The sequence below is a fragment of the Anomalospiza imberbis genome, chromosome 1 (assembly GCF_031753505.1).
Source record: "Anomalospiza imberbis isolate Cuckoo-Finch-1a 21T00152 chromosome 1, ASM3175350v1, whole genome shotgun sequence".
In the NCBI taxonomy this organism is placed as follows: Eukaryota; Metazoa; Chordata; class Aves; order Passeriformes; family Viduidae; genus Anomalospiza; species Anomalospiza imberbis.
Window position 1 is genome coordinate 143,829,478 of NC_089681.1, and position 10,004 is coordinate 143,839,481.

The 10,004-nt window shown below is 37.4% G+C and overlaps 1 long non-coding RNA gene across 1 annotated transcript; it reads left to right on the forward strand.

Annotated features, from left to right (window-relative positions):
• The first annotated feature begins 1,401 nt into the window (after positions 1–1,401).
• LOC137485096 (uncharacterized) lies at positions 1,402–4,335 on the forward strand. The gene is made up of 3 exons (XR_011005186.1): positions 1,402–1,543; positions 3,370–3,431; positions 4,196–4,335. It is a non-coding gene; the product is annotated as an uncharacterized lncRNA (long non-coding RNA).
• Positions 4,336–10,004: the final 5,669 nt, after the last annotated feature.

The following is a 10,004-nucleotide window of genomic DNA, read 5'->3' on the forward strand; positions in this document are numbered from 1 at the left end:
GTGGTTTTATGCTCACTTTTCCTTGTTCTCATTCTATCTAAAACCCCAACCAGTTCAGTTTCTGTTAGTTTTTATTTATGTTTCTAGACCTGTTGGGAATTACTTTCTTGGAGGTGTTAGTCTCAGCTGAAGGAGTTGGGGAGGAAAATGCTGTGTGCTGCACTGCACCATCCCTTCCCTCTTCCTCCAAGGCTTTATGTTAAAAAAGCCCTGGAGAGGCATGGTATGGATCTGGACATGGAGAACCTTGATTCACACAGTCTAATCTCCACTTATTTGATGCTTTCTGTTGCTTGAGATTCCTTGAAAGCCCAAAGAGTTACAGTTCAACTTCAGATGGACTTTGGGCTGTAAGAATCTGGACCATGAGACTTTAGGAGCTGAAGAATGATCACCAGAGTGCTTCCTAGAGATGTTGGTACGAATAATCAGGAGCAGAGAAGCTGTTTTTTTTTTTTTTTTTTTTTTTTTTTTTTTTTTTTTTTTTAATAACTTGAGGCATATAAAATACTTGAAAAGTAAGATAGTAACAGCACTTGACATCATCTTGTGACTTTAGATTGGAATGGCCACCTTAGAAGAAAAGCTCTGTATTCCTTCAGACTTGGGGATATTACAGGTATATCCTACTAACACAGTCTGTTCTTTATCAGATCTTTGCCACGATGTTCCTGTTTATCTGCTGTCATGAAACTCTTAAATGAATTGAATGAACTGGAAGCCACCTCTAAATAACATACCAATTTTCCTTGAGTATCCAAATCTAAGATTCCATGGGTGGGAAAATGCTTTTTTATGTTGTCATTAGGAAATGGTAAAAATCTGTGCAGTAGGAGAACTAGTGTACAGTGTTTCATGTGCAGTAGTTGCATTCTTTAATGAAATACAAAAAAAAAAAAAAGAAAAAAGAAAAAAAAAAGTCTTTGCAACCTGCCCAGCATCTTTAGATTGATTTTTTTTTTTTTTGGGCTATGAATATTTTCTATATCCAACCTTTAAGCAATTACATGTTGTTACATAATATTATATTTTATTGGCAGCCCTTAAACTTTTCTGTTCTGGGAAGAAACTTCCCAGACCATATTCCCACAAGAAGTAAGTTTTAATATGCATCTCTCTGATCCTTTTTTTCTTCTGTTCAAAGAAAATGTCAGCTCTCTTTACAATTGGCCAGGAAGCATTTGCAAGAGGTTAAGTGATACTACAAATATTCCTTAATTGAGTTTAGATGCATTCCGTGCATTTTTACACCAGCATCAAAGAAAACATCTTTCCAAAGATAGGCAGCTTCTTCTCATATTTCAAAAAATCATCACGTATTTTCATCAAGCTTTCAGGAAAGAAAGCTGCTGGACTGCAGTGTTGTCATAATAAAAAAGAAAGGTGCACCCAGAGGTTCTGTGATCCAGAGGTGACAAGTGCTGAGCAAACAGCCCGTGAAGACATCTTCCTACCTGACAGCATCCGTCTCCGTCCGTTATTGCTCTTGTACGGGCTCAGATATGTTTGATCAACTTTCAGATGATTATCCTGGCAGGAGCAGGTGAAAGCAGTCATGATACTTTGATTCAGAGTAAAGTACAAGGCAGTCTGAAGGAACCTTTCATTAGCAGTTGATACTCTGTTGACAGTGAGATTCGTATGAGGAAGCTGGGATGAAAGCAGTTTTCCATTTCCCTCCTTTCTGAGAGAGGTTTGGTTAGGGTAGTGTGTGTAAGGAACTTCTGCTCTCTGACTTAGATATTAACACATCTGGTATTCAGATTTATTGCTGCAAGATATGAGTCTGGTTTGTCTGCACCTGATATTTCCAATTAAGTGACAGGGTTATTCTTTCACTTGGGTTTAGGTTTCTAAAAGCTGTTTTGAAACACACCTATGACAGAACCAGTGCAATTCTCTGGGAGAAATTTGAAATCACTCCAATTTGAAACAGCTCAAACTAAAACCTGACCTGAATTTGTCCAACAAGGAGTTCATTATATTTGTAGTATATATTGGTACTATGGGATTGGTTACCTGCTGATGGTTTTGCTCTCTCAAGAGACTACATTGAATTGTTGATGCACATCCCAGGGTGTTCACATCAAGAATGACTCTTTGAAATATTCTCTATTAATGTAACTGAAAATGAGTTGAGGTAAATATGCATGAATGAAGAATAAAAAATTAGAAATTTAGTTAGTCTGAATAGATTTTGGAATATGAATACTACTTTTTTGTTTATTCTTTCTTATCTAAAGCATTTTCTCTCTGACCTGCAGCGGGTCTGTCTCGCAGGACAGTGTGCAGGGTTCTGCCCCTCAGTGGGATGTTACAAACATTATATACCAAAAACTACGTGTGGTATATTTACAATAACGTGCCAATACTTATCACCCATGTTGAACAGTGTGTCTCCAGCCTAAACCAATAGAAAAATGCCAGCACCACAGTGAAACATGGAGGGCATGAAGAAGAAGAGAAAGGACAAGGCATGCCCAGTTTCCTCCATCTTGCCTCCTTTGAACCCCTTATCTAGAATTCTAAAATTCTACTTTTGCACCCGTGCCACACTAATTACTACTTATATCAAACACTCAGAGCTTGTAAATCATCCTGAAAGATTGAAAACTCTTTTCCATGGACAGAGATCAGAAACAGTGTCTCTCAGGGCTCTGTACAGGGGGGTTCCTGACCCCCTGCCAGGGTTCCAGACCTTCCAGGGCAGCCAGAGGGATGCCCTGGATTCCCACACTTTTTTATTTCCCTTTTCTGTATTTAACCAGTTCTAGTGTTAAAAATTTAATTTTATTGAAGAATAAGATTTAAGTTCTCGTCAGCATTAAGCAGATGAAGTCATGTTAGTAAGCCCAGTGGGGTTATGGATTTTTAATTTTCTTTCATTCAAAGCCACATTAAACAAATAGAGAGGCATAAAGACTCCATAACACAAATGCGAATCAGGCCAGTGGTGTATTTTCATATTCCTAATGTCTGTGCCTCTTTTCAGCATTCTTCTTGTACCTCACATCATACCATTTTTGTCTTTTGATCTGTGTCTATCTCTTCATCACCTATGATAATTTATAACATTATTTTACCCTAAACATTGAGTGCCACAACCTGGCTTAATCAGACATTAATTAAATATTAGCTAATAATGTTATCTGCTGACAGTTTTTATCCTGTACACATTTGATAAAAGAAATGCCTTTTGGATTATAGGTGTTTGCATTTCACTTTAGCATTTTATCAAACACTCATATTTTGTCACTAATATAACCTATTAAAATTCTCCCCTCAGCTACAAGGAACTGTGATTTTTAAAAATAAATAGATGCTTATGCAGACTTTAGTGATTGCAATCTTTGCATTTCTTCCTCCCAGTTTCCTCAATGAGAAAAACTCTCCAGTTAATCTTCCCTGAGCCATGAATTTTCCAGGGTAAGGTAGGATGGAACCATGCTTGTTGGAGAAATTGAGCTGTGAAACAGAGTAGGAAGGGTACAAATGGCAACCAAAACAGTCAAATGGATTTTTTTCCTGTGCCAGATTTACAGAGTTGCATCAAAAAAAGATTAGCTCCTCACATGAATAAAAGATCATGAGATAATGAAATAAGATTCTGCATGTCTAGATTCTACAGATCCTCTTCTGCATTTTTTTAATAAAACCAGGAACTCATGTGAATAATTTACCTTTTCTGCAATACCTTCTCAGCTCTTACTGCAATTGAACAAAACTTACCATAAATCAATGTTTAATTAGTTATAAAATTGTAAAAGGATTCCATACCTTATTCTGGATGCGTTGGCATCACATTCTTCGATAGGCATGTGAAAGTGGAGCTCTCTCTGGCAACAGTAGATAGTTACAGTGAGCACAATTAACTAAAATGTTCTCCTGCACACATCTTCAACCAGCCATTCCCTTAGAGACAGAATCAGGAGCAGAAAGGCCTCAGTGTCCTTGTGACTGTTTTGGGCTTGCACACCACGTTCATGGTGAACGTCTGACTGTGAGCCCTGATGTGTTCAAAGTTTATTTTGTCATCCATTTTTATGATCTCTGTTGAATGCACTTGCAAGTACTCGCCTATGTCCTGACAGACTCCTTTAGCAAAAAGAGAAGTGTACAAGAAAAAGTCTTAAGTAATTTGTCTTTTAGTTGCTTTAATAACAAGCTGCATTTTTGACTTTCCATTGTTTTTCAGTGAAGAAATTTTGTTCTTACATTGCCTGGTTCTACTGAGGTGCTCAGGCTAGCTGCTGTAAACTAAGCATATAGCATTTGCCTCATAGGGGATACCTGGTTCTTGATGCAAAGGGCATGAAAATATGAATAATCTTTACCCAAACTCTTGATACTGATAATTTCTGACTACACTGACAATGATTTTGAAAATAATGAAAAGCTTAAAAATAAGAAGAATGTGTGAGGCACATTTTGTAAGGATATTTTGAATGTGGAATGGGTTTAGACACAAGAAGATATGCACTGAAAGTGGAAATTTTCAAATTCCAACCCAGACAATCCCACCAATAGCCTAATCCTTTTTACATGTCACAGGGTTGGGTTGGTAAATTTTTCTTACATGGACACATTCGAGAGAAATTGAGAGTCTTTGATCCATAAATTGTCCATATTCACTCTCAATGCTAAATAAAGAAATAATATAAAGTCCAAAGGCAACAAAAAATGCACCCATAAAACATCCAGGTGCTATAACAGCTGAAGAAGACAGGGTGTTCTCAAAGAAGCAGAATTTTTCATTCCCACAATGAATTTACTGGTTGTCTTGCAGGTTGTATCATTTCAAATAAAACTGAAGGAGCACACAGCAAAATGCATCACAGATTTGGGGACCCTGGCTGTAAAGGGGATTTTCCTTATGGTGACATTATTCCTTATTATCCATTATTCCACCCTTATTCCTGCCATGCAGAAACCTGTCCAATTTCAACTGATTTTGTGTAATGGTGAGACATTACAGTGAGAATGCAGACACAGAAGATTCTTGCACTAAAAATTTGTAGCAAAATGTGTTTTATTTCACTTGCACTTGCTTCTGGTATATTCTTTTGCCTGCACAGCTGAAGTGATTATTCTTAATTAGAACTCAATAAAACATGTCCCATTTCTCAGTGTGACATCCAGCACTTCACTGGCTTTGGGAGAGGTCATGTTTGGAAAATGCCTGGTTGCTCCTGTGCCTTTGGGATAGTTACATACTGTAGAATTCTCCATGTTTAACCTCATTTTTTTCTTTATTTTGTTGTGTCTATTTTCCTCAACTGAGTTTGCATCCAAGGAACTTTTTTGGCCTTCCTCTGAGCAAGGAGGACACCCAAGGCTTTTCTTACTGTTTATATGCATGAAAGTGTGAAGAGAGATAAGGCAGAAAATTTAACTGCCACCACTTGCATAGTCTAAAACTGTAAATCCCCACAAAGTAAGGTTAATTAGAGTCCCTGTCTTCACCAACAGACTATTCATACTCTGTCTTACTCCAAAAATGCCGTGTACGTGGGGGATTAGTGAGTGTCTGCATTATCAGATATCTGGCATCGAGTAACCAAGCAAGATGTCCAAACTTCTGTGATTCACCAGAGCTGCTGGTATTTTTCCAGCTGGAGTAGGCATTCATCAGCTCTGGGAAAGCAGGGAGGGAAGCACACCACACCTCCAAATCCCGTTTACTTTCTCCTTTCCCACAGGAGAGAATCACTTTGTTGAGAGACAAGGTGGTTAGAAGTTAATTGCAATTTAATTACCCCCTGTGTATACTTTTGCAGCTAAAGAGAAAGACAACCTCTCAGTTAGTATCTTCATGCTTTCAAAAACAGCCCGGTGAGGCTTTCAAAAGAGGTCTGTAAATCTGGGATGCACATTTTACACCTATAGCCAAGTGGATCCCTCAGTTCTGCTCTCACAAATGCCTTGAGGCAGCAGGTTTTGGTTTGTTTTTTAAAGATGTTGTGTCTCTGATTAAAGTTGTAAAAATTCTGAGACCAAGCTAGAGATGTCCATCAATCAATGAGCCCAATATTAATGAAAATATTGCCAGGATTTTTTTTTCATTAATTCTAGGATTTTGACAGATGGGACACAGTGCTATAAAAACATGAAATAAAAAGACAGCCTTCTTCCAAAACCACATAAAATCTTAAATAATAATTTAAGGGGAAATTTTCAGATAAACCTCTGAAAATCTAACCTATTCTGTGGCCATGGTGTTTTTAAAATATAGCATAATTGTTAGGCTGATAAAGACTACCTTCTAGCAGCTCTTTATTTTGCCATTAATATGAAAATATAATTATTTTCATATGGTTTTTATTATTGCTATCAAAGACTGTTTTTACAGGATGGGATGTAATTGGGTTTTATAGAAGCCTCCACAGTGAAATTCAAATATTTGTCTGATTTCAAAAGCATACATAAAATTATAAAATAAAATTGCAGTTTACTCAGCATACCTGATACAAAGACAGAGTGAAAATACGTGTAACAAAGCAAATTTTAAACCCAGCATTTTCTGGAGAAGATTGATGTGCAGTAGATAAAGCAGAAGACAGATTCAGGAATCTAGTGCTGCTTTTCTGTTGTTGTTTTCTTTTTAAAATGTTTTAAATTCTTGTGTGAAAAGGCCTATGTAAATGCTTCCTATTGGCTTGTTCCCATTTCTTGCATGAGCTCCTTGTTTAACCTGGACTAATAATCACTTAGCTTTTGTATGGCTGCATTTACTCACGAGTGTAGTCACTATGAGTAATTTGACAGAGGTGTCTTTATGTTACATTCCTTTTTGAACCTGAAGATAAAAGGCTTTATTTTAATAACTGTCTAATTCCTGAAGCAACACTGATGTATCAAGTAAAACAGTGCACAATTTTTGTACTGCCTTTTTAAAAAAATGCTAAGCCCTGAATGCATTTTACAAATATATATTTTATCTTTTATATTTATAGAAGAGGAAAGATGGATGCTGCTAGAATTTTTGAAATACAAAGAGAGCTGGTGGTAACCTGGTACATCTACAGCGTTCTGCAAGGCTCCAAACCCTGTGGACTAATAATTTTAAATGCAAACTACAAAATTTAATATTTGGCACCTTACAGGATAGTTTGACACTACCTGAACAAAGTCCTCAGGCAAAGTGGCAAGAATATTACTTTGTATTTACAAGACCTTTTTGCTGGAATTTCTCATAGTGCATTTTGCAGATGGAGAAATTGAAATGCAGAGGAAAGGCAAGGCTTCAATGCAATGAGACAATAAATAAAGTGCATCTGTATGATGAGTGATCTTTCTTAAATAGATGCTCACATGTGATGCTGGCTTGGGGCTGAATTGTTTATTTGAGGTGGTACAGCAGACGGCTCCAGAATTGAGACTATTGGAATCTGTAGATTCTCATTACTCCTTTTATTTTTTTTCACTGGATTGTGATTAACATCAACAGCAAAGATGAGAAAATGCAATCATAAAAGAATAAACCTGACCAGCAGGTGGTTAACACTTTTACAGAATAAGACATTTTCCATCTTTATTAGCATTAAACAACCAAGTGACACCAGTGGTGATGGAAGAGAATATGCTGGAAAAAGAGGCATTCCATATGCAGTTCAAGCCTATATGTGCATTGAAAAAACACCATTGAAATCTCCTGAGTAGTTTTTAGAAATAATGTGACATTGAGAGATGTTGTGGTGATTATGCTCTTTGACATTAATCCTCATGAATGCTAACTAAAGTTTTGTGCATGCAGCTCTGTGAAATAAATATGTGCATCTGCCATAGAATTCCTGCAGATCAACAGCATTTTTCACAAAAATAGCATATAGTCTTCAACAGACACTTTTAAAATAACATATTTTCCCTGCTTTTATAAAGAAGATTTAAATTGTTCAGTGTGTTTGTACAGCTAAGATATTTTATTACCATCACATTCCACAATGTTCAACTTTGGGCTTTGGAAGGGACCAAATGGTTTCTGAAAGTTTGTTTTGGTTTTTTTCTTATTTTTTGGGACAAGATTAAAGAATGTAAAAGACTATTTGTATTAAACAGATTAAGCTGTTAGTAAACATGTCCCCTTTAAATTAAGTGGTGGTGAAGACAAAGAAAGTGCTTTGTTGTTGTCAGATGGATTTGTCTTAAGTCAAATGGGCAAACAAGTTAAACATCAGCCCTCTTTAAATCCCTAATGGCTGTGCAGATTAAATCTCAAAAGGTCTGTAAAATGAGTAAAAAAATTAAATTGCTTTACTTCTTCCTGTCATTTACTTTGACTAAAGCATTTTTCTTCTTCCTTTTCTTTTTTATTCTCTTTTCTCTTCTCATCCAGCTTTTGAAAACTTTGTTTTCAAACTGCATTAGCATACAGACACATATTAAACAAGAATTTCACTTCTCTGCAGTCTTGTCACTTGTGATGAATACACCCTTGCTCGGTAAGTGCCGGTGACACATCATTGTGGCAGCTTCTGCCTCTCAACAGAAGTATAATTAATCTTGCTATCAACACTTCTAAACAGGGGTAGTTGGTTCAAAGTTTTTATTCCATAGAGCTGCTTTGTGTGGGGTGGGATTCCTTAATTTGAAAGGTCTGCCTGTGAATCGTGGCTTTTCTGTGATTAGCTTTTCTTTAATGCTGGGGGTGTTGATCTGTGTAGGAACAACAAAATGAGCAGGTTTTGTGCTGTTCTGGCCTGGCACTTTTGTGCCTTAATAAAGTGGGAGGGTGCAGAAAATATACCAAGTCCTAAGGTGATCTCACAGGAGTGTGCAAGAGAATTCAAGGTATCCTTCTACAGATTCTTCTTCCATCCCACTGACTTCAGTGGGAATTTGGGTGGTTGGGTTTCTGCCAGGAAGACATCTGAAGTATTTTGCTTATACACCCCAAATATGAGTGTGAAAATATTTTCTGTGCACATCCAACAGCTGCCAAGCATCAGAAGTATTGGAGAGGGGACAGAATGCTAGCTTGCTATGCATTTAAAACTGACTATTCACCGATATTCCCCCCAAGAATTTCATCATCCCAGCAGCTTTGTAATGATGAAAATCAACCAACAGAGTATTTGTTCCAATTGGATTTTCATTCAGTTTATTAATGATAAATAAACTCAACTTCATGCATATTAAAAGAGTGTTGATTGAAGGTCACAGAGGTGTTAGCTGTGGTGTCCTGGCTAAATTCCAGTTGGATAATTACAATCTGCCTTCCTAAAACTCCCTTGTAGTTTCATTATTTAGATCATTATCTTTTTATATTTAGTTCCAAACTCCTGGTAGCACAGCTCTATTTTTGTTAAAGGGCTCTCACTCTTGAACATATTGGGTCCTGGGAAGGCAAATGGTGAAGCCAAATTTCTGCTCCTTGAGAGCAGTATTGGTGGTATGGATATGGGATTTAAATGAGCGTATATCTAGCTCCAGTACAAAGGAACTGAGGCATGTATTACAATATCATGTCCCACTCTGTGGCTGTCAATTTTTGTTCTAGAATCAGAGGGCACCCTATGGAAGGGTGTATCTTTTAGCTACTGAACTCTAGTTGTCCAAACCCATAATTTGACGTGATTTCTCCCCTCAGTCTTTAATTTTCCAGTTGTGTGCTTCTCGCTCCTGTTTACCTGATACTTTCTACCTTTCTGGAGGTCAGCCTTTATTTTCTTGGAAAGGTTTGTTAAACCAAGCAGGTCAGATGGACAATCTTTTTTTCTGACTGTCTCATGTTAGTTGTTTTTTCCCAAGACATGTGAGCTGTCTGTGGCCCTTCTAAAGGGGTCATCCTGGGAAACACAGGAATGGATTTTCTGTTTTGTGGTGCAGAACATGACTTCCCTCCACTCCAGACAAGCACCTGTTTGGTCAGGGCTCCCAAAGCTCTCAGTAGGAAAGAGAGAGGTTCTGTGCTCTGTTACCCACTTGGTTCTGTACTCAAGGACCCATGTTGCAGCTTGCAGAGCTGATCCACAGACTTAGGGGCTCATTTGATTTCAGCAGCATTG